General features: G+C 38.5%; 1 long non-coding RNA gene across 2 annotated transcripts; it reads left to right on the plus strand.

The window, feature by feature from the left end:
• Positions 1 to 420: 420 nt before the first annotated feature.
• Positions 421 to 25,244, plus strand: LOC134898589 (uncharacterized). 2 transcript variants are annotated; one of them, XR_010172333.1, is made up of 4 exons: positions 421 to 655; positions 1,513 to 1,577; positions 1,661 to 1,742; positions 24,631 to 25,244. It is a non-coding gene; the product is annotated as an uncharacterized LOC134898589 (long non-coding RNA). The 2 variants fall into 2 exon arrangements; XR_010172384.1 differs by lacking the exon at positions 421 to 655 and adding an exon at positions 666 to 914.
• The last annotated feature ends 1,491 nt before the right edge of the window (positions 25,245 to 26,735 follow it).

The raw sequence follows: 26,735 nt of genomic DNA on the forward strand, positions 1-26,735 counted from the left end.
TGATGTTAATAAGATAGTTAAAGATCCCTTCCTTCATAGTCCCCATTTATCACACTGGCTAGCTGTTTGACAGCTTTGTATAATGGTTGCCTAGCAACACTATGAATATGTGCTGCGGGCGTGACCATTTGTAATCAAAGGACGTTCTTAACTGTGAAATTCCAGGTATGACATTTACACCCCAGTTTGGGAGGGTGGGGCGTCTACTCAGTACATTTCATGTATATGTCTGTCTCCCGCTGTGGGGGCGTGATACGGCTTAGAAGCCCTGTCAGTGACGTATGCGCTACACTTTGTGTTGGGACACGCACGATCACTATGTGGGTCCAGAGGTGATGCGCGCGCTCCATCCGGGGGGGGGGCGCTCCATCCGGGGGGGGGGGGGGGAGGTTGCACGTGCACATGTAGGGGAGTGATTGCTCTCCAGTGCGGCACAGGTTTCTCATTACAGTTGGAACGCACACTTCATGCAAGGGTGGAACACAAACAGGAAGCACGTTCCCGTGCTCCTGTTTAAAGTCCACCGTGAGTTTACAGTAGATGCTAGAATCAAGTGGGCTAAGGGACCTTTTCCGTCTGGGGGAGGAGTCACAAAACAAGGGGGAGGAACAAGGCCAGTGGGATAGTTCCTCTACTATCCACGCCAGAATCAACCGTGAGTTTACATCCCCTTAAGATGTGATTCTAATACTCTATTAAGTTTAATACAGACTAGAGGGTGGTAGATCCATATATTCCAGTGGGAAGTAATTTAGAACATTGGAAGAACCAATTAATTAAACTCCATTGATTACTAACAATCTTAAGTGATATAATATAACAATCCAGATATAAGGAGCCTTTTTTGAGCTCCTAGATCTTTCCTCTCTCCCTGACTGACGTGAATGGTTAATCCAGTGATAAACTGCAGTAGAGTAAGTTTTTATTAATGCCGCCTTTGTTTTCCATTTTGTATTCTGACCTCACTCATGGTTATATATGATATATATGTCTGTACTTTTGGTGGTTGATATAATTATATGTAGATATAGTCTCTTGTATATATCAGATTATGGTACTTTACTATTTTGACCGTGTTTAGTTATGAAATGCTGCGGTTCTCAGTAATGGTACATTTGTAAATGCAGTGGTTATCGGTAATGCTACATTTTGTAATTAAATACTAGCTTCTTGTATTTATCTAGTTCCTTGGCAACATGAAAAATGTGTGTATTGATTATTTATAGAATGATGTAATCATTATAGAATTCAATACACCTAATAAGATTATCCAATCTGAGTATCTTTGTTTATTGAATGCTGTAGCTATTTTTGTTATACTGCCATACAGCCAAACATATAATAAATTATTGGCTAAAATCCATGCATGCGTGGAATACTGACCATTTCTAAAATAAATATAAATATGGATTAATATACAACAATGCGGAATTTAATGTTTTAAAAGAGATTATGTAAGGATTAGTATTATAATTCTATATAATTGAAGAAATATTGTCTCTGTCATTTAAGGTGTTATCCACTGGACTTTTTTTCTTGTACACATTTCTACATATAAATCAGTCATTTATGCTGTGGTATGTATGCTATGAATTTATTTTTTATATTAGTTTATAATAAAATCGATAAACATTACGTATATGCTCTTCTCCCATTATAGAGAAGAGGAAGCTTTTTTCCAAATTGTTTCCAAGATTTCCGATTGGGTCTGGTTTGACCTTCTGTTGCTGATACAGACCTTGGTATGGATATTTGCTTATTTTCACTAATACATTCTCACAATTACACATTATACACATTATACACTCCCTCTCTTCTTTAGTCTAGTGGGATCCTCCACATTTTTTACATTGTCTAAATCCAGACCTTTTATTGGGGACGTCTATCATGGATCTCCTATAGGTACGAATTGATTGTTATTTTTTTAATTTTGGATACACATATGCAAAACATTCACTTATGTATATATTTTCTTTTGTAGAAGTAGGAACCGTCTCCAAAGTCACTACGGTTTGGGAAATATAGTGGTTCACTAAAGTTTTTGAGCAACCCACATTAAAACTTTAGGTTAGTAAGAGTTAATGACATATTTTAATATAATTATTATTGATAAAGAAATCACATATTCACTTTCTTTATTACAGAGGTAGTAATTAGCCTCAAAAATTACTATGGTCTGAATCATACAACTAACAATATTGAGTCTGACCATTCTGGTCCGAACTTTTATTGAAATTTTAGGTTAGTATTAATTGTTTCACTATTATTGATATAATAGTATATGAATATACATTTACTAACAAAAAATAACAAAAAATAAATTTATATTTAATAGATCTATCTATATGTACCATATTGGTCCTTTTTGAATCCAAAAAAATCTGGTAGTTCCCCTTGTGGCTCTCCATTGGCTAAGGCTTTAGGTGGGTACCTACTCTATAAGTATGTCCTCCATAAACCCATCCTATACATTTTTTTTACATTTTTAAAAATGTTTACATTTCTTTCACCCAGACATTATTTTATCCCCTGAAGAAGTCCATCAGGATGAAACGTGTAGGGTTCATCGATTATTGCACACTATCATCTTGCTTTGAATACCCTCCTTTGAGCTCACACCGTTAAGGTGAGGAGGCTATCCCACTGTACCATCTAAGCAATTTGGTGTGTGTCTAATTGATTATGTACGTTTTAAAAGGCATGTTTTGTAATATCATGCATTCGAGACGTTTTAATCAAAGTTCTGTTATTAATTGGTTGTATCTTTTGTCGGGTGAATATCTTTCTCTGATAAGTGGGTTTCTGTAGGCCCCAAATGGGAAGTCACTAAGAGGAACAGAATTCAAGAGAACCTTCGATCACGATTCGTGAATTGAATTGAATAATATTCAATCTATGTATATGTTATAGCGCACTCTGTTTTCCATTTTATATATATATATATATATATATATATATATATAGCATGTATAATCCTGCACTCGCATCAAGAAATAAAGAACAACGGTGGGGTGCTCCTAGTGGGAATCTCCATACAATGGTAGACCCACAATATTTAGACAAGAGTCCAGCAATGTGGAGGTGCACTCATCCAATCAAATGATTTCCAGCAACTTCACTTTTTCACAATAACTTTATTTCAGTCGAGATTCGGCTTATTTGGTCGACGTTTCGATCCTCAGTTTAGGATCTTTATCAAGATAAGCTTCCAGTTATACACAATATTTTGAAAGCATCATATATTGATTACTGAAAAAACAAAGAATAAAATAAAAATACATACAATGAAAAGAAACAAAAAGCAAAAAAACATCAGTGGACCACCACGCCCATCAGGCTAATTATCAGAAGTGCTCATTAGACACCATATGTGGGTCAAAAACTCAAACCCATGTCACTGTGTATAATCACCATGAGTGGACACCTACACCAGAGGCGTGAATCACCATGCATTGATACAAAGTATTCAAACCTATAAAGTATTATACAACTAGCTTAACGATGTCAATAACATCGTACACTTACTCAGATAAATCAATATGTCAGGTTCAGACAATGTAAGAAAGAAAACAGACAACTGCTTCTACAGCGCCTCAAGTGCAAAAGGCTGATAATCAAATTCCCTGATACATGCGCGGCTGAAAACACTATGTGGGTGTTGGGTTGGGGAATGTAGAAACAGAAAAAATCAGCTGCGCAAAGTATCAGGGGAAAGGGCAGTGCAAATTATAAGAGAGCCGATGTATGTATAAATTAATTTATTAGCTGAAAATGCATAAAAATAGCATAGTTAAAATGACAATATATTAATGAATATAAAGAAAGCACACCTTGACTCAGTTTATCCGTTTAAACAGACACCAAATTGTGTCAGTTCTCTAAATAAGCGTCCCCAGATAGATGTAAAGTCCAGCTGTTATTGGAAAGCAATAAGTGGTAATAGCCGTGAGGTAGGATGATGAAGATGGATGTATGATACAGCAGATATCTCATATAATAATTTTAAGGAGTGATCCAGTATTAATTGATGTTCAAAATACCTCTCCTTAGGTGGGCTGGTCCAAAGCCGAGCGTCCTCGGCGATGTGTCCTGCAATGCCCACTGTGCGGATGCCGCAGGGGAGAGGGAGCCGTGGATTCACTGTAGATTATGAGCCGTGTACTGATATGGCCGGCTGGCGGAAAGCCGTATATTGCTGTGAGCGGCTCGAGAAATCAGGTCCGTGGCTATTCTGGAATCACTGTACAAATGAATAACGGCTAGCGGGGAGCACAAATCCGCTGATGCTATCAAATCGGATACCTCGGCAGGTGTGCAGACAGGAGGCGTGGCCTAACGCGTTTCGTCACGTGACCCGTGACTTTCTCAAAGGAGTATATACTCCTTTGAGAAAGTCACGGGTCACGTGACGAAACGCGTTAGGCCACGCCTCCTGTCTGCACACCTGCCGAGGTATCCGATTTGATAGCATCAGCGGATTTGTGCTCCCCGCTAGCCGTTATTCATTTGTACAGTGATTCCAGAATAGCCACGGACCTGATTTCTCGAGCAAGTTGCCAATTGTGTATGTACAGTATCTACATACGTGATTTTATACTTTTGAGAATATTGAAGACTATATGCTTGCAGTTTTATATACATTGACTGTTGGTAAAATAAATAATTAAGATTACAATTACTTGCTTTATGTGTTTTCACCCACACCAGTGTATAATTTGACTATTAGTGCAAGGTGTTACATTGTGGTTTTTTTTAGGGCTGCAAATATAAAAAAAAATTTTTACATTTATGCTTGCCAGGTCAACAACATAAAAATCATAACTTTGCTTCTAGTTGTGGTAGAACTTTCATGTTAGTCGTTTTTTGAAGCTAAGGGACCACAGGTTTCATACAAAATAGTTTTAGATTTTAATAATGACATTTACATTTCAAGGTCACATGATGTGACATTTGACCTTAAATATCTAGTGTACATTTAATTTTTTTGTACATAAAGTATGTTATACAGTTAAATACAATGTCTCTTTGGAATATGTTTCACTTTGGGATGCCTTTGGGAACAGGCGGAAAAAAAATCTGAAGATTATACATATCACATTCAGTGAAATTCCTGATTGTGACTAAGATTTCGGCAGTGGCAAATTTCCCATTAGGCACATGAGGTACATGGGAGGGGGGGGGGGGGGCTTGTGTAGGTACTGTCATCCCAAAATGTACCAGTAACTGTAAAATATTTCCACTGTACTGTACCACATGCCTTCTTGATCAGAGTGTAAGTGGGTAGGCTGTCCTACTAGTAAATATGTACACATACAGTAATTAAAAATCATAGTTAGTGGCTATTACTGTTGTGCCTAGGGGCAACCTCACCCCTAAATCCATGCCTGGATTTCTGTACTATAGAACAGTGGCGTAACTAGAAATTTTTCTCCCCAAGCCAAAAAATTCTTTGGTAACCCCAACCTCCCATAATTGGCACTAGCAAAGTGAAGAATTTGCACGCACCAAAGGCGCATGCGCCAAAAAATGGTGTGGCTTCATTAAAATGGGTGTGGATTTGCTGAAAGTGGCGTGGTGTTGAACGAAAAGACTACCTTATACCCCAGTTTGCAACCTGCACACCAAGACATTGGCGACCACATTATTTGTCATTATTCCTCATTATAGTAATGCCCCTTATACATTTTGCCACACACTGCAATGGCCCTTAGACATTATGCCACACACCATAATGCCTGTGACACATTATGCCACACCGCAATGCCCGTTATAAATTATGCCACACACTGCAGTGTCCCTGAGACATTATACCACACACCATAATGCCTCTGACACATTATGACACACACTGTAGTGCCCCTAAGACTTTATGCCACATACAATGCCAGTGATACAGTACACCACACGCCGTCATGTCTGTGACACATTATGACACACACCGCAATACCAGTTATACATTATAACACACAATGCAATGCCCCAAAGACATTATGCCACATACAATGCCCGTGATACAGTATTCCACACACCGTCATGACTGTGACACATTATGACACACAACGCAATGCCCGGTATACATTATACCACATGCCACAACGTCCGTGATATATTATGCCACACACCGCAATGCCCATTATATATTGTGCCACACACCGCAATGCCCATTACCCATTAAGCCCTACAGTAATGCTTCTAATTACTTTTAAATTACTTGATCATTGCCATGGGTTTCATGATCTTGGTTCCATGCATGGTGCCAGGGGTTTTCATGCTCAGGGTGTCATGCTCGTTGCCAGAGGTTTCATGCGCTGGGTGTCAAGCTCGTTGCCAGGGGGTAATGCACTGGGTGTAAGGTGGAGTGATATCTCCCAAAGCGCTCCCCACTTTATAGTGTGCCACAATCACAGCTGCCCGATCCTCCTGTTGCTGCTGCTGCCGCAGCGCCAGGATAGCGGAGTGGCAGGGCTGCAGGGTGCCGCCGGCTACGGCCAGCGCTATGCGCTCCCATGGGTCCCGGCAGCTCTTAGACACTAGAGGTCAAGTATGACCTCTAGCATGTCTCCTCCATGGCGGCAGCCATTTTGGAAGGGACAGTTAGCATATTTACATGCAGACGACTAGTCCGCATGTCAATCTGCTCTGAATCAGTGGTGGCACCCCCGCAGCTCTACGCCTCCAAGCCTCCGCAGTGGCTGCGGGGGCAGTAATTACGCCACTGCCATAGAATGATGTATAATGTTATATCTGCCCCCCCTGCAGTGCACATTGTTTTGCTCATTAGAGAACAAATTTACTGCTGTGATCAGGTCTGAATTAGGGCCATGCTGTGGCACACTTGCCTACTTTTCAAAAAACATTTCAGGAGATTTTGAAAGCAACACCTACAGTATGAGCATGGTGTTAAAGTAGACATGTACTGCTCTGTCTGAGAGCCGTGTAAGAAAATTGACTTACTGTAAATACAAATGTAATTGAGCCTCAAAGTTGTTACATATTTTCCACATATAATGGGTATACGAACCCTTATTTTAAAATGATGATCCCCCTTGAAAGTATATACTTTATCTTTGATTTCTTTATTTTTTTCAACCCTATTAAAGCTACTGTACATAATGGGGCTAAGGGGCAATCAGGGAGACTGCTAGACACTTCAGGGAGTCAGGGGTATTGCTACAATTTGGCAAGTGGCAAGTATGAGCTGCAGAGAATGGGGCGTTGTCTCCTCTGATGGTGCCAGGATGGCACTTGAAGGCCTTGATGTAGCAACAGAAATCCTGGGAACAACTTTCGTAAGCGCAGAAGACGGGCCTAAAAAATTAATGCAAAAAAAACATTGTTTTTAAAATTAATTAGCTGTCTAATCATCATTCCCATGCCGCTGTCTTGCTGCAGGTCTGTGGGCAGACTTCTTCTAAACTGGAAAAAAAAATAAACGTGATTGCAATAAAAAGTAAATGACACTAAAAAAACAGTTGAATAAACAATTACTAAAACCAGGAGCGGTTTTAGGTGTGGGCAAGCAGGGCGACCGCCCGAGGTGGTTCCGGTATGAAAGATAGATAGTGTCTAGTTAGACAGTCAATAGATAGACACCATATGTTAGACAGACATTAGGTCGACAGGGTCAAAAGGTCGACAGGGTCAAAAGGTCGACATGGAAAAGGTCGACAGGTCAAACTGTCGACATGGAAAAGGTTGATAGGTCAAAAGGTCGACATGAAAATAGTCGACATGAAAAAGGTAGACACCATGTTTTTTGCATTTTTGTGCTTTGTGTGGATAGTTTTGTCATCTGGCACCCCAATTGCAGATAGGCATACCCTCGCGGGGCTCGCTTCGCTCGCCACGCTGCGCTCGCCACAAGGTTTATAACCAACTCTATGCCGACATGGATAGAGAAAGTATGAAATAATCCAAAAACATGTTAAATTAAAAAAACACATTTGTCTATCTTTTTTATGTCGACAATTATCATGTCAACCTTTTGACCTGTCGACCTTTTCCATGTCGACCTTTTGACCTGTCGACCTTTTCCATGTCGACCTTTTGACCCTGTCGACCTTTTGACCCTGTCGACCTAATGTCTTTCTAATATATGGTGTCTATCTATTGACTGTCTAACTAGACACTGTCTATCTACTAAACGGATAGGGCCCAAGGTGCTGTGGACTAAGGGCACGGCCGCAGGCACCCAGGTGCAGCAGGCGCTGTGGGCTGCGTGGGTGCCCGCTGCAGCCGACACCATTGAGGGAAACGGTCAGAAGCTAGAGGTCCCACTTGACATCTAGCATCTGTCTCCGTACTCTCCAGACTCTAGAGGTCAAATAGGACCTCTAGCGTCTGACTGTCTCCCTTATTGGTGTCGGCAGCAGTGAGCACCCACACAGCCCATGATGCCTGCTGCAGCCGGTGTGCAGGGTGCAGTATGTGTGCAGCTGGCTGGTGGAGAAGATGCAGAAATGCATCTTCTCACATGTAGACCCTGTGGCAATAAGCAGGAAATCCCTGGCAATGAGCATGAGATGACTGCCAATGAGCATGAAACCCCTGGCAACAATAAGCTAAACCCTGGTAATGAGCATGGAACCCCTGGCAATGAGCATGGAACCCAGAACATGAAATCCTTGACTATAAGCATGAAATCTTTGGCAATGAACATAAGACACCTGGCAATGAGTATTAGACCCATGGCAATGAGCAGGTAATTTAAAAGTAATTAGAAGCCTTACCTTTGGGCAAATTTTTTAAGGGACATTATTGTATGTGGAGCATAAAATGGAGTCAATGACACACCTCGCAATGAGCAGGAAACTCCTGGAAATGAGCATGGAACCCAGAGAAGTAAACACTTGGCAATTAGCATGAGTCCCCTGGAATAGAGCATTGGACCCCTGACAACAAGCATGGAAACGAGAGCAGAAAACCCTTGGCAACAAGCATGAGATTCCTGGCAACAAGCATTAGATCCATGGCAATGAGCAGGAAATTTAAAAGTAATTAGAGGCCTTACTGTGGGGCAAAATTTGCAAGGGACATTATTGTATGTGGAGCATAAAATGGTGTCACAGTCATAACTGCATGTGGCATAATGTGTAATGGGCATTACAATGTATGGAAAATGTGTGGCATAACGTGTTCTGGGAATTACGGTGTGTGGCAAAATTTGAAATGGGCATTACAGTGTGTGGCATAACATGTAATGGGCATTATGGTTTGTGACATAAGTTGGAATAGACATTACAGTGCATGTCATAAAATGTGATGGGCATTATGGTGTGTGCCATAACGTGTAATGGGCATTATAGTTTGTGTCATAAGTTGGAATAGGCATTACAGTGTGTGGCATAATGTGTAATGGGCATTACGGTGTGTGGCATAATGCCTAATGGACATTACGGTGTGCAGAATAATGTGTAATGGGCATTATGGTGTGTGGCATAATGTGTAATGGGCATTACTATAAGGAGGAAAAATTATAAATAATATAAAAGGCATGAATCAGGGTTTTTTTCTCTGTTTTTGTTGTTGTATAAGGGGCTCTAACTGGCGTAATGTGTATAAGGGGTACTACTGTGTGGTGTAATGTGATTGATGGACACTACTGTGCGGTGTAACGTGAATTGGTACAATTATGTGGCCACACCCCTTTCCCATGAAGCCACGCCCCTAGTTTTTTACGTGCACCAATGGCACGCACTAACCCTGTTTTGGTGAACAGGTAAAGTAAGTGCAATAGGGTGCGCTAAATGCGGAAATAGGTGAACAGATCTGATTGACCTTTGTGTGTAATATTAAAAGTTGATACTTCCCTTAATATCACCTATATGCATATACTTCTTGAGTCCGTTCCACATATAAAAGAGAATAAATAGATGCATATAGTGTAGTATATTTCAAATGGGACAAAATTTAATACAATCAATTCTCAGATTTAAACATTAAAAGATGCACATAAAATGCAAAATTTTAATTCCTAAAAACACTTATTTTCACCCAAATGCGGGGTAATAAAGGTGGAGGATTACCAGATGAAAGTGATCAGTGAGCGTATCAGATGTAACCTTAGGGTAACTGGCTCCGGAACCGGGTTCCCTCGTCCACGTCCCAATCGTCTGGTCAGCCTTACACCTGTTGATAATTCAATGGGTACTCCACTCTCCTGCTGCTACGCGTTTCGGGAATGTCCCTTCATCAGGCAGTGAGAGTGAAGTGAAAAGCTTGCCTTTTTGTACCCTCAGCCTGGATTGCTTCCAGGTTAAAGGTTAAAACTTAAAAATTATTAACATATACCAAACAATGTCAAAAAGTTTACCTATATAAAAAATCCATAATTAAAAAAATCCATAATTAAAATTGCATAATAAATGACAGGACTATCAATATTTAAAAGCCAGAATGCAGAAAATCACGCTATATTAACCGGAAGTGACGTTAACGTGACCTCCGTTTTTTTCTATAGTTAATAGCATCGTGAAATAGACCTCATAAATTAATACAACAAAAATGAGTCCAAGATTGTCCAAACTGTTTACTAATTCTTAATTACAAGAAGTCCTGCGAGTGTATAGGGAAAAGTTCAGTTTTTCGATGTTGCTGGAACGCATTTGGAATGCAAAGCGACTTCCGGCGGCATACTTCCGGTCCGGTGGAACGCACTTGAAGCGCATCAGATCTTTGGTGATGTACTTCCGGTTGCGGCAATCAGGAAAAGTTCCGTTTTACGATGTTACTGGAACACATTTGGAACGCAAAGCGACTTCCGGCGGCATACTTCCGGTCCGGTGGAACGCACTTGAAGCGCATCAGATCTTTAGTGATGTACTTCTGGTTGCGGCAATCAGCGTGTAGAAGCGGAATAACTTCTTATTAGAAGATTACCCTGTTTGTCCTTTATGTCAACTAGAGTCCATTAAGCAGTCCTCAAATTCTGTATATACTAAACAGGGGACAGAAATCGTCCAAATTTCGAAAGTTTTTTTCATGCTGGTATTTCCTGTATTTCGGTTCCATTTTACTTGTGGGCTACCATGCCCATACTGCAAACTTAAATAAAATAACAATTAGACTCTTGTTACATGATAATATGAACTAATTAATGATTAACACTAACCAGCTTATAGGGACTACTTTGAAAAGAAAGGAGGTGAAAGACAATTTAAAAGTTATACCGAAATACAAAAAAATTGGAAGTGAGATCTATAGGAACCACTTTAACTCAAAATCTGAGTTGAGTCCATACGGGGTGAGGCTTTTAACTTTATGGATCCATTTCATCTCACTTTTAGCCAAACGTGTTGCCTCATCTCTATACCTCCAGTTGTTCTTAACATTCTCTATAGCTAAAAAGCGGATGATGTTATTGGTGGAGCAGTTATGGACTTCTCTAAAGTGATTAGATAGAGAATGTGTAATTAGGCCCTTCTTGATGTTACGGAGGTGTTCACTTAGTCTAGTTTTCAGTGCCCTGCTTGTTCGGCCTATGTAGACCAGGTTGCAGCTACATTCAATTAAATAAACCACGTTGGTGGTATGGCATGTCATGAAATGTTGTGATTTATATTTAATATCCTTCACTGTAAATTCTTCATATTTAGAACTTTCCGATTTGATTTCTCGACAAGCCTGGCACGTCCCGCATCTAAAGAAGCCTTTATTCCTTATCGGATGGTAGTCCTGATGTGGCAAGGCGCTTCTAGTAAGTTTGTCTTTAAGATTCGGGGCTTTTCTATAAATGAAGCGTGGTAATTGTGGTAATACACCTTTTAAAACTGGATCTTTTAAGAGAAGGTGCCAGTGTCTACGCACTATGGATTCCATTTTCTTGTGTTGGCTGTTGTATTGTGTGATAAAAGCAAACTGAGTTTTTGCCTCCTTTTCTTTCCCCATTTTCTTCTTGCTCTCCAGAAGTTCAGCCCGGTTTTTTTGGAGGGTTTCATTTTTGAATTCTATTAGTTTATTTCTATCGTAACCTTTATTTATGAAACCCATTTTCATGGTGTCTATTTGTTCTTCACATACTGTTTTTTTGCTACAATTCCGTCTGAGTCTCAGGAATTGACTCTTAGGGATGCTGGTGAGCCAATTGAGATGATGTTCGCTAGTTGTTGCAATATAATTATTTGCGTCCGTCGGTTTTCTATAACATTTGGTCTCCAATTTTCCATCTTCGATGTATAGCGAAAGATCTAAGAAGCTTAATTCTGTTTGGCTACAGTTAACGCTTAATTTGATGTTAAGATCATTGGAATTAAGTTCTTCTGAGAAAGTACATAAAGCTTCTTTATTCCCTTTCCAAAAGAAAATGACATCGTCAATATATCGATACCACAAAATGAGCTCTTTTCCAAATGTTTGGTTGGTTTTTATGTTCTTTTCTTCCCAGTAGGACATAAATAAATTCGCGAAACTTGGGGCGAATTTGGTCCCCATTGCGGTTCCAATGAGTTGGTTATAGTACGACCCATCGAAGTAAAAATAGTTATTTTTGAGTATGAATCTTATTCCTTCCAGCAGAAATTCTTTCTTATCCTCAGAGTAGTCTGTTTTATCAAGATAGTATCTGACTGCTTCAATACCTTTTTCATGTATGTTTGTGTACAATGCTTCCACATCAGCCGTCGCCATCCACATTCCCTCTGTCCACTCAAATGTGTTGATTTTCTGAAGTATATCGGTCGTATCCTTGAGATGGAAATCTGTCTTTGATGTCAGTGGTTGTAGGTGTGAGTCAATGAATTCCGACAGGTTAGCCGTGAGGCTACCCACGCCTGCCACAATAGGTCTTCCTGGGGGATTTGCTGGATCCTTATGTACCTTAGGAAGTACGTAGATGGTTGGTGTGGTTGGATCCAAAACATTCAGGTACTCAAATTCTTTCTCAGTGATTGTTTTCTTATCTAGGTGTGTCTTTAATAATTGGTTAAGGGCAGTTTTCATTCTGTTAGTGGGGTCACTTCTTAGTTTTGAATATGTGCCGCCATCTTCCAATTGGCGGTAGATTTCTTTTATATAGTCCGTCTTATTGAGTATAGCCACTCCCCCTCCTTTATCGCACGGTTTAATCACAATGCTGTCATCTTTCTGAAGTGCCTTCAACGCCATACGTTCCTTTTTTGTCAAATTCCACTTCTTTATTTTGTTTTTATCCAGTTTTTCCATATCTTCAAGGACTGATTTATGGAAGCTATCAACTAAACTTCCCTTCAAATGTTTCGGATAGAACGTTGATTTTTTCTTAAATTGTTCTTTCGTACTATCCGTCTCTTTAGGGTCCGCCTGATTTTTTGTCAGGAAGAATTTTTTAACTGTAAGTTTTCTAATAAACTTTTCCACATCTATAAATACATCGAAGGGGGAAGGTTTGTTTGTTGGTGCGTATTTAAGCCCTTTAAGTAACAGTTTTTCCTCTATATCAGTGAGGTTCCTATCACTTAAGTTGAAGATTTTTCCTTGTATTAATTGAGTAGTTTCAGTTTCCATAGTCATCAATGTTGGATCCATAATTTTAGGTTTGTTTGTGGTTTTTTTCCTCCTTTTTTTAACTACTCAATTAATACAAGGAAAAATCTTCAACTTAAGTGATAGGAACCTCACTGATATAGGTGATATAGGTAATGAAGATCCAACTATTGAATATGGGGATGAATTGCATAAGTTGTTGAATAGAGCATTTAACAAGGGAATTATATGCAAAGATGAGTTCGATTATCTGTACAATAGAAAACCTCGAGTCCCAGTGTTCTACCATTTACCGAAAGTCCACAAAGGTGTATTCCCGCCCCCAGGTAGACCCATAGTGGCGGGAGTGGATTCCTTAACGTCCAATTTGTCTCACTTCATCGATCTAAAATTACAGCCGTATGTGAAAGAACAGCCCTCATTCTTGAAGGATTCAACCAGTCTCCTTAGGATACTTAATGAATTCCAATGGCAGCCTACTTATAGATGGGCAACAATTGACGTCCAGGCCCTGTATACCTCCATCCCACATTCTAAGGGACTTGAAGCTGTCAATGACATCTTAACTGAAGACAACAGTGTGGTCGTGGAAGAAAGAATCTTTCTATTGGAAAGCATAAAATTCATTCTGAATCATAACTACTTTGAGTTTGAAGGGGAATATTACCTACAGGAACAGGGCACAGCGATGGGGACCAAGTTTGCCCCATCATATGCCAATATCTATATGGACAGCTGGGAACGTGAGACCATCTATGCGGATAGTAATTTTCGTTGTTCAAACATCAAATTCTATAAGAGGTATATCGACGACTTGATCCTCATTTGGGACGGAGGGGTGGAGAATTTGGAAGATTTTGTTTCGGAGATCCAAAATAATGCTTTTAATCTCAAGTTTACTTCAAAACAACACCCTGTAGTTATCGATTACCTAGATGTTCTATTAAGTATTGATGATAAGGGCATTCTCAATACCAAAACATTTTTCAAGGAAACGGACGCAAATAGTTTCATACCAGCAGACAGTTGCCATCTGTCTAGATGGAAAACCTCGGTACCTTATTCACAGTTTGTGAGAGTCTGGAAAAACTGTAGCCGTTTAGAAGAATACTGGGAACAGTCTTCCGTCTTGGTTGAACAATTCATTGATAGGGGCTATAATGAGACTCACCTAAAAAGTGACCAGATCCGTGCATCCAAAATTGATAGGAATAGCCTATTAGAAGCTAAAACAAACAAGAGAGAAAAATGCCCCACTGAAAGACCTTTCATCACGCAGTATAACCAAGAGAGTACCAAGATCAAGTACATCATGAACCGACATTGGCATCTTCTTCTAAAAGATCCATTATTGGGTCCACATTTATCCACTAGACCCAATATAATTTTTAGGAAATCTAGGAACCTTAAGAGCATACTGGCTCCCAGTCAACTACAGAAAGGCAGAGACAAAGATGAGATCCTGGTTGAACATCCAGTAATGAAGAGATCAGGGCTTTTTCCGTGTAACAAATGTAAATGTTGTCGCTTCATAGACAAGAAAGGTTTCTGTTGGAGAGATGACAGCAAACGTATCTTCAAGTTGAGGACCATAGTTACCTGCAATACCAACTATGTTGTTTACAAAATAGACTGTAGTTGCAAACTCTCTTATATAGGTAAAACTAAAAGATGTCTTAAGATTAGAATACAGGAGCATTTACGAAATATTACTAATAAGGTTCAAAATCATAGTCTACCACGACATTTCCAGGAGAAACATAATTCTGAAGTTTCAGGTCTTTCATTCACGGTCGTTGAACACATTTTGTTAGATAAGAGAGGAGGTGATAGGGATAGACGGTTAGCCCAGCGTGAATCCTTTTGGATTTATACATTGAATACCCTTATCCCTTTTGGCCTAAATGAAAGTATAGATATGGTGGCATTCTTGTAGGGGTTCATGTATAGATTTTACACATTTCATATTTTATACTTTTTGTAATAAGTACCTATTTAATTATTTTTGAATACCAAGATACCATTTAATTAATGTCTTCTTGTAAAAATGGAGCCAATTTTTGGGGATGGTGCTTTAACACCTTGATAGGTAGTTCTTATTAGATAGGATATTATTAAGTATAATATTATTCATTGAGTAATATTTTCCATTCATCACTATTAGAGTTATTGGGGTATTTGGGATATAATAGTGGGTGTAGTTTAATAGTTTAATAATTTAATAATTATGGGGTGTGTCAATGATTATATTTATTGAGTATATTTATTAATTATATTTATTATATTTATTTTATTATATTAAATATACATTTTACACTTAATATATGTTTATTATCACACTAATGATGTTATGTATACACTGATAATTAGTAAAAAAAGGATAAAAAAAAAAAAAAAAATATATTACATTTTAATTTTTTTTTTTTTTTTTTTATTTAATTTTTTTTTTTTTTATAACATTGTATAATTAGTCCTTCACGAATATCAACCATATTAGTTATAACCTCAGCGGTCTCCTAGGTTACAGAGGGGAACGCGTCTATTGGCCGTCCGGATCACATGTCCACTAGTTCTATTGGTGAACATTGCTGTCAATCATGAAACACCTAGTCCCGGTCCTTGCTGTCAATCATGAAACACCTAGTCCCGGTTCAAAGATGCATCATGGGACACATTCATCCTTCCAATCACTGCACTAATGGGAAGTGATGTCATCACCTTCCCCCTATTTAAGGGTAAAAATTAGAACACAGTTTCATTCCACTGGAACTGAGCTGAACACTGCTGATCTGCTGGAGGGTAAGGACTATTTTATGTGATACTATGTAGGCATCACCCTAAAATATGGCTCCATTTACTATTTTGATTGGTCTGTAATTATTCCCACATCTTTTATGGTATTATGTTACTGTGAATTAGAATTCATATAGACAATGAGGGAAGTTAATTGTAATACCAGTACTATATATATAAATAAATAAAACGGTTTGAGTCTAAGATTTGTGTTGAGGCGGTTTAGATTGGTAGATATTCCCTATCAAAATTCTGCATTTTTAATGTCCTAGAGAATATAAATTTACTTGGTAAGCCTCTTGAATTTATATAGACCAGTGAGATTCTCTCTCTAATTGGCTAATATCAATAATTTTATCAGGTCACACATCTATATGAACCCTTGTTAGACCTGTGTATTTGAACTTGTCAGTCAAGCATTTGAAATAAAAGGTATGTGTTCCCATTCACCAGCACACTGATTGATTTATAAATTAGTTATTATGTACATATCATGTGGTTTTAAAGTTACTAAAACTAATATTTCCCTAACTAGGCCCAATCTATTTTTCATCTATATATCCCACTGATGTGTGGGTAGTATTCAAGTATCCTGAACGCCTATGTGTTAATTCATGTGACAGTCTATCAATTTTTATCAAGCATTCGAGGTATGTCATATGAAGTTTCCTTGACATGTTCTGATGTTCTCATTCTTCTTCTATTTCTTTCTCTTTTCTTCTGTGTATAATCATTAACCTTTGTGACTCATTGTCAACTTATTTGAAAGTACTTTACTGTAGTAAGTGTTCCCGATTGGTGTAGATTTGCACTTTATTATCCAGCTCTGTTTTTGCATGTTCCTGTACCTTTTTCATCTATTGACATGTTCCCATTTTTTATATCTTTATTTTTGTATATATGTATAGTTAGTGGAATATTCTGATAAATTATTTTACGCTTATAGATATACCCCTGATGAAGTCTTTGAGCAAGACGAAACGCATTGGGTTTTTCTATTTGTCACACCAATCTCCAAACTTGCTATAAGGAGAAGGAGGAGTCTGTAAAAGTTATTCTACTTGTCCTCTGTATAATTGTTCGGTGTCATTTGTTAAGGATGGATACTTAATTCATTGTACCATTGCTTGTGTTTTTATGTTTTAATAAATTTTATATGGAACATGTTAATGTGATTTTTATGCTCTAAAATATTGAGCAAACATATATTAATATACGTCTAGAGATTCCTGCTGAATCCTATTTATTATTGGGAGGAAATACATCCCAAAGGCGCCTATTCCTCTATTGCTACATATTCCTATTTTTAGTCCCTCCTAACAAGGGACTTAGCGGAATTTGGGCAGCCATATCTAATTCCCCATTTTCTTGTTGTGTTAAAGCGCAGAGGGAGAGTATTTGTCTTTGTGTATAGTGCTTTTTTGTTAGTTACTCTCCATTTGCTGCTAGGTGATATGCCTTTATTCAATGATCGTAAGAGTAGGAGTCAGAAATGCAAAACCATTTTCTTAGAGGACATGCAAGACATTGAGCAAACGGAGGATGATGATGAATACTTTCATCTACTTAATAATATGGAAAAGCTGGCTACCAGGGAGCTTAAAAGTTGGTATGACCTCATTACACTCGAGAAATATTTAGAAGTTGGACGTATTCCCAGAGGCTTGAGGTTAAATAAAACCCCGATTATGGGGTCACAGAATGATGATTTTAATAAAAGTTGGAATAAGATTTTGGATGAGAGCGCAGCCAGATTAGTAGAATTGATTGTGAAGGAGAGAAAGAAAGAGTTGGGAATTTTGGAGGAAGATCTAGCTAAATTGGAGGCCCTACTTACTAAATTCAATGAAGATGAGGAATTCAAAAGGGATGTGGCGGATCTCCAGTATAAACTTGATTCATTAGAAAAAGAGATTATTCTGCGTAAGCAAAAAAAGTTTACAAGGGATAAACTCGATTATGAGAGTGGTAAAATACACGATTGGAGTAATCATATAAATCAGAAATCTGATCAGAGAAGATTCCCTGACCAGGGTGGTTGGAGAAGAGAGGCTGAGATATTGGATGACGAAGTGTTCCATCGGAAACGGGAATATGCCCCCTCCCACCACCAAGGCCAACGAGGAGGCTACAGTATGAGGAGGAAAAGTTCATATACCTCCCCTCGTCGTAGATACGGGAGGATTTCCTCTTATCGTAATCAGTATTCCCCCACAGGGAAACAGCAAAGGCTTGCACAACGTAACAGGTATGAACAACTTAGACACGAATCCCCCAGGAGCAAGGCTTTTTTAGGGGAGAGAAAAAGAACGGTATTACCACATCTCCAAGAAAGGGAACATCTCCACACCAGGTTAGATTCCCCACAAGGTGTGAAAAGACAACTTTACCCAGGAGAAGAGGGACAAGAGGTGGAAGAAAGATCACCAAACAAAAAACGAAGAGCGATCAACTTCACTCAAGAACCGACGAATCAAGCATCATCAACCTTTCTAAGAAGGAATTATCAGCCCCACAGATCTCGGTACTAAATAAAGGTCTAAAATTCGCACCTAACCAGCATGTAGACAAGTTTAACCTTTTTGTGGACCTTAATAAGTACGTACGCAGTCTAACCTTGAAAAGACATTTTTTGAAAAATCCCACACCCAAATTGTCATACGAATCTAAGAACAAACCTTTGGTAGCACCGCCATCTAGGTATTATCCTGTTGAGTCGAGAGGGAATCATATCGATTTCTTCTTTGATGCAGTTAAGGAAGATTTTAGGAAATTAAAAGTTCAGAGTGATAAGTATTGTGGTAATCTTAATCCGCAGGAGAGGCATGCCGTCAAACAGCTTAAGAAAGATAACGAAATAGTTATCAAAACGGCAGATAAGGGAGGAGCTGTGGTCATTCAGGAGAGGACAGCCTATATTAAAGAAGCCATGACTCAAATTAGAGATGCCGCAACATACAGAGTATTAAATGAAGATCCAACTATTGAATATGGGGATGAATTGCATAAGTTGTTGAATAGAGCATTTAACAAGGGAATTATATGCAAAGATGAGTTCGATTATCTGTACAATAGAAAACCTCGAGTCCCAGTGTTCTACCATTTACCGAAAGTCCACAAAGGTGTATTCCCGCCCCCAGGTAGACCCATAGTGGCGGGAGTGGATTCCTTAACGTCCAATTTGTCTCACTTCATCGATCTAAAATTACAGCCGTATGTGAAAGAACAGCCCTCATTCTTGAAGGATTCAACCAGTCTCCTTAGGATACTTAATGAATTCCAATGGCAGCCTACTTATAGATGGGCAACAATTGACGTCCAGGCCCTGTATACCTCCATCCCACATTCTAAGGGACTTGAAGCTGTCAATGACATCTTAACTGAAGACAACAGTGTGGTCGTGGAAGAAAGAATCTTTCTATTGGAAAGCATAAAATTCATTCTGAATCATAACTACTTTGAGTTTGAAGGGGAATATTACCTACAGGAACAGGGCACAGCGATGGGGACCAAGTTTGCCCCATCATATGCCAATATCTATATGGACAGCTGGGAACGTGAGACCATCTATGCGGATAGTAATTTTCGTTGTTCAAACATCAAATTCTATAAGAGGTATATCGACGACTTGATCCTCATTTGGGACGGAGGGGTGGAGAATTTGGAAGATTTTGTTTCGGAGATCCAAAATAATGCTTTTAATCTCAAGTTTACTTCAAAACAACACCCTGTAGTTATCGATTACCTAGATGTTCTATTAAGTATTGATGATAAGGGCATTCTCAATACCAAAACATTTTTCAAGGAAACGGACGCAAATAGTTTCATACCAGCAGACAGTTGCCATCTGTCTAGATGGAAAACCTCGGTACCTTATTCACAGTTTGTGAGAGTCCGGAAAAACTGTAGCCGTTTAGAAGAATACTGGGAACAGTCTTCCGTCTTGGTTGAACAATTCATTGATAGGGGCTATAATGAGACTCACCTAAAAAGTGACCAGATCCGTGCATCCAAAATTGATAGGAATAGCCTATTAGAAGCTAAAACAAACAAGAGAGAAAAATGCCCCACTGAAAGACCTTTCATCACGCAGTATAACCAAGAGAGTACCAAGATCAAGTACATCATGAACCGACATTGGCATCTTCTTCTAAAAGATCCATTATTGGGTCCACATTTATCCACTAGACCCAATATAATTTTTAGGAAATCTAGGAACCTTAAGAGCATACTGGCTCCCAGTCAACTACAGAAAGGCAGAGACAAAGATGAGATCCTGGTTGAACATCCAGTAATGAAGAGATCAGGGCTTTTTCCGTGTAACAAATGTAAATGTTGTCGCTTCATAGACAAGAAAGGTTTCTGTTGGAGAGATGACAGCAAACGTATCTTCAAGTTGAGGACCATAGTTACCTGCAATACCAACTATGTTGTTTACAAAATAGACTGTAGTTGCAAACTCTCTTATATAGGTAAAACTAAAAGATGTCTTAAGATTAGAATACAGGAGCATTTACGAAATATTACTAATAAGGTTCAAAATCATAGTCTACCACGACATTTCCAGGAGAAACATAATTCTGAAGTTTCAGGTCTTTCATTCACGGTCGTTGAACACATTTTGTTAGATAAGAGAGGAGGTGATAGGGATAGACGGTTAGCCCAGCGTGAATCCTTTTGGATTTATACATTGAATACCCTTATCCCTTTTGGCCTAAATGAAAGTATAGATATGGTGGCATTCTTGTAGGGGTTCATGTATAGATTTTACACATTTCATATTTTATACTTTTTGTAATAAGTACCTATTTAATTATTTTTGAATACCAAGATACCATTTAATTAATGTCTTCTTGTAAAAATGGAGCCAATTTTTGGGGATGGTGCTTTAACACCTTGATAGGTAGTTCTTATTAGATAGGATATTATTAAGTATAATATTATTCATTGAGTAATATTTTCCATTCATCACTATTAGAGTTATTGGGGTATTTGGGATATAATAGTGGGTGTAGTTTAATAGTTTAATAATTTAATAATTATGGGGTGTGTCAATGATTATATTTATTGAGTATATTTATTAATTATATTTATTATATTTATTTTATTATATTAAATATACATTTTACACTTAATATATGTTTATTATCACACTAATGATGTTATGTATACACTGATAATTAGTAAAAAAAGGATAAAAAAAAAAAAAAAAATATATTACATTTTAATTTTTTTTTTTTTTATTTAATTTTTTTTATTTTTATAACATTGTATAATTAGTCCTTCACGAATATCAACCATATTAGTTATAACCTCAGCGGTCTCCTAGGTTACAGAGGGGAACGCGTCTATTGGCCGTCCGGATCACATGTCCACTAGTTCTATTGGTGAACATTGCTGTCAATCATGAAACACCTAGTCCCGGTCCTTGCTGTCAATCATGAAACACCTAGTCCCGGTTCAAAGATGCATCATGGGACACATTCATCCTTCCAATCACTGCACTAATGGGAAGTGATGTCATCACCTTCCCCCTATTTAAGGGTAAAAATTAGAACACAGTTTCATTCCACTGGAACTGAGCTGAACACTGCTGATCTGCTGGAGGGTAAGGACTATTTTATGTGATACTATGTAGGCATCACCCTAAAATATGGCTCCATTTACTATTTTGATTGGTCTGTAATTATTCCCACATCTTTTATGGTATTATGTTACTGTGAATTAGAATTCATATAGACAATGAGGGAAGTTAATTGTAATACCAGTACTATATATATAAATAAATAAAACGGTTTGAGTCTAAGATTTGTGTTGAGGCGGTTTAGATTGGTAGATATTCCCTATCAAAATTCTGCATTTTTAATGTCCTAGAGAATATAAATTTACTTGGTAAGCCTCTTGAATTTATATAGACCAGTGAGATTCTCTCTCTAATTGGCTAATATCAATAATTTTATCAGGTCACACATCTATATGAACCCTTGTTAGACCTGTGTATTTGAACTTGTCAGTCAAGCATTTGAAATAAAAGGTATGTGTTCCCATTCACCAGCACACTGATTGATTTATAAATTAGTTATTATGTACATATCATGTGGTTTTAAAGTTACTAAAACTAATATTTCCCTAACTAGGCCCAATCTATTTTCCATCTATATATCCCACTGATGTGTGGGTAGTATTCAAGTATCCTGAACGCCTATGTGTTAATTCATGTGACAGTCTATCAATTTTTATCAAGCATTCGAGGTATGTCATATGAAGTTTCCTTGACATGTTCTGATGTTCTCATTCTTCTTCTATTTCTTTCTCTTTTCTTCTGTGTATAATCATTAACCTTTGTGACTCATTGTCAACTTATTTGAAAGTACTTTACTGTAGTAAGTGTTCCCGATTGGTGTAGATTTGCACTTTATTATCCAGCTCTGTTTTTGCATGTTCCTGTACCTTTTTCATCTATTGACATGTTCCCATTTTTTATATCTTTATTTTTGTATATATGTATAGTTAGTGGAATATTCTGATAAATTATTTTACGCTTATAGATATACCCCTGATGAAGTCTTTGAGCAAGACGAAACGCGTTGGGTTTTTCTATTTGTCACACCAATCTCCAAACTTGCTATAAGGAGAAGGAGGAGTCTGTAAAAGTTATTCTACTTGTCCTCTGTATAATTGTTCGGTGTCATTTGTTAAGGATGGATACTTAATTCATTGTACCATTGCTTGTGTTTTTATGTTTTAATAAATTTTATATGGAACATGTTAATGTGATTTTTATGCTCTAAAATATTGAGCAAACATATATTAATATACGTCTAGAGATTCCTGCTGAATCCTATTTATTATTGGGAGGAAATACATCCCAAAGGCGCCTATTCCTCTATTGCTACATATTGTTTGGTATATGTTAATAATTTTTAAGTTTTAACCTTTAACCTGGAAGCAATCCAGGCTGAGGGTACAAAAAGGCAAGCTTTTCACTTCACTCTCACTGCCTGATGAAGGGACATTCCCGAAACGCGTAGCAGCAGGAGAGTGGAGTACCCATTGAATTATCAACAGGTGTAAGGCTGACCAGACGATTGGGACGTGGACGAGGAAACCCGGTTCCGGAGCCAGTTACCCTAAGGTTACATCTGATACGCTCACTGATCACTTTCATCTGGTAATCCTCCACCTTTATTACCCCGCATTTGGGTGAAAATAAGTGTTTTTAGGAATTAAAATTTTGCATTTTATGTGCATCTTTTAATGTTTAAATCTGAGAATTGATTGTATTAAATTTTGTCCCATTTGAAATATACTACACTATATGCATCTATTTATTCTCTTTTATATGTGGAACGGACTCAAGAAGTATATGCATATAGGTGATATTAAGGGAAGTATCAACTTTTAATATTACACACAAAGGTCAATCAGATCTGTTCACCTATTTCCGCATTTAGCGCACCCTATTGCACTTACTTTACCTGTTCACTGTCTCATATTGGTACAAGGGATTACCACTGGTGCAAAGGGGTTGCTGCTTGTTGCTTTGGCGCCATTCGTGTTCTCTATAAATTCTTTACACTAACCCTGTTTTGACTGTGGGGTGGGGGTGCCAAAGGAAACTTTTGCCTTGGGCGCCATAAGGTCTAGAACTGGCCCTGACTAAAACTGTGATAATACTATTTTGAAAACATGACATTAGGGCAGTGGTTCTAAAACTGTGTGCTTGTGGCACCCTTGGGTGCCTCAGGACACTTGCAAGGGTGCTCTTGGTTTGTGGTCCAGGACCAATTAAAATTATTTATGGTCAATGTAGTAGGCAAAACCAGTGCTGGTGGCTGTCAATCATAACATATGTGGCCAACAGAAACAAACCTTGTCCCTCGCCACACAATTAAACATAAGGATGACATATACTGTAAACACAATATACTCAATTTAATACTTCTTTCTAAATTTCTCCATAAGAAAAATATTCTGATACTCTAGGGCGCCATAATTCAAAAACATTTGAGAACCACTGTATTAGGGGATATTCAGAGTCCATAGCAGTTTTTGCTACTTTAGCAAAAATTGCTACAGATAAACTTGCATCCTTTCGAAATGCGAATGCATAGTAAAATCCTGCGTATGCAGCGCATACACAGATGGCAGCTACACACTCATTTGTGATTTTTTTTTTTAAAGATTGTGTCCACCTCTAAATATAAAAAAACTAAACCATTGCATATTACAATTATTAATTTACTTTTTGAGGGGGTTAGGGGTGTCCTTGCTAGCTTTCTTTTTTCTTTTTTATTCAGACAGCACAATTGGTATGTCTGCTATGTGTCCGTTTGTATTTGTACCATTTACTCATACTGACCTCATGTTTTTCTATAGCCTCACAAAGTAACAAGCCTCTATCTCCAAGAGTTGACCCTCTGGAAAGAGAAGATGATGGGCATTCACTTTACATTTGTTTCCCGACACACCACTGCAGCCCCAAACTTTGAGTCCACCCAGCACAGACTTACAGGAGCCAACAAGACAAGCAGGAGCTGATGCTGCCTCTAACTTACTGTCCTACATGGCTTCAGTCCATGAGCGGCATATTGTACTCTTAGACACAGGAATGAAGCACTTGTCACAAATTTGTTGTCAGTTGCGAAAAAGTGAAAGTACTCTTTCTCAAATGAATGCAAATTTCATGGTTTGAAATGAAAATGTTTATACTCAAAATCAAAATGTCAGCCAGATTAAGGGGTATATTCAATTGAAGTTGAAAACTGCCTTCTGTCGAAAAGACGTCAGTTTTCGACTTTTTAAGGTCGAATCCTGATTCGATCTATTCAATATATCCCTAAATTTTTCGACAAGTCGAATTCATTGGAATAGCTGCCAATCCACATGCTTGTGTCGAAAATGGGGCAATAACCAACAGGTTTTGGCCCCCTTTTCGACCATCTCAGTCCGACATCAAAAAGATGTCGGACTGTGATGCGGACCCAGAGGAGGCGAGGGGGGGGAGCCGCAGGGAGATGGGGAGACAGCCGGCGGGCATACAGGGAGAGCAGTGCTACAGTAGTGCTGCAGCTGGATGTCACTCAGCCGCCTGACCTCATGGCAGCTTCCACCCGGCCCCAGCACGCTGCTGGAGCCGGGTGGAAGCTGTCATGAGGTCGGGCGGCTGTGTGACATCCTGCTGCAGCGCTACTGTAGCGCTGCTCTCCCTGTATGCCCGCCGGCTGTCCCCCCGCTGGTTTCCCTGCGGCACGCCCCCCTTCTCCTCCTCTGCGTCCCACCTCAATTCGAATTGAAAAAGTCGAATTAAGATGGGATTGAATAGGGGTTGTCGGATCCATTCCGACAAATACAAGTCGGAATGGATGCGACTTAAATTGAATATACCCCTAAAACCAATTTGACAGAGTTTTGCTGTAATAACCAAAATCTCACAGGCACAAACAATTCTAATATGGCCTTTCAACACAATTGTTGTGGCCCATACTCGAGGTGCTGGTACTATTCCATGCCGCTTCTCGTCCTCTCCTAGCCTCCATCTAAAAGGAGACGTTGTCAACAAGTTGTGTAAATATCTTACACAATTACATTACATTACATTGCATTATTATGCTTGCTTAAAAGAAAACCTTTATTTTTATTTTTGTTCCTAAACAAAAGCAATTAATATTTTCTTGTTTTGTCAGTCTTTAAAAAATAATTACAACAAAAATGTTCTGGTGTACAAAAACAATGTTAGCACTGCTGCATATAAAGTTTGTGATGTTATGGTAAGTTTGCAGCATTTAAGGCTATGTTGGCCTGATTATTGCAGATTTCATTTCAGGATTTATTAGCATTCTGATTGGTTTAGCGTTAATTACAATGGATTTCACATGTTGCTTTTTTGGAAGTGGTGCATTGAGGTGCGACTTTGTTCGGATTCTTGTTCAATTTTGTTAGTGCTTTTGATGAGTCTTAGCCAAAAAAAAATTCCATGTGAAAACACTAAAAAAATTATTGCATTGCATTACTTGCATTGAGGTGCGACTTTGTCGCAATTTTGGTGTGAAGTAGTGTGATTTGTTAAAAATGATTTTTAGTAAATTAGAGATTTTCAATGATACCAATGTTATTTGGACGATGTTTGCATCAGTGGTGAATTGCTGCAATTTGGAGTACAAACTCCTATTTGACATGCAATTTAATCTTAGTAAATTAGCAAATCACATAATTTTCACACACAAAAAAAAGCAAATCTCCCAAAATCAACCCTTAGCAAATTATCGCCACCCAGGTGCTTGGAAAGCCCAACCCTATGCACCAATGGCATGTGCCGAAAAGGGGGTGTAACTTTATGGGGCATGATCAACCCCCATTTTCATCACTACAGTGGCGTGCCCAGCATTCCCGGAGATGCTGGAGCCTGGGCTACCCCCGGAGACTCCTACACTGTGACAGGAGCCAAGTTCTGGATCCATTGCAGCACCCAGCTCCTTGTTACA

Source organism: Pseudophryne corroboree, chromosome 1, assembly GCF_028390025.1.
Source record: "Pseudophryne corroboree isolate aPseCor3 chromosome 1, aPseCor3.hap2, whole genome shotgun sequence".
NCBI lineage: Eukaryota > Metazoa > Chordata > Amphibia > Anura > Myobatrachidae > Pseudophryne > Pseudophryne corroboree.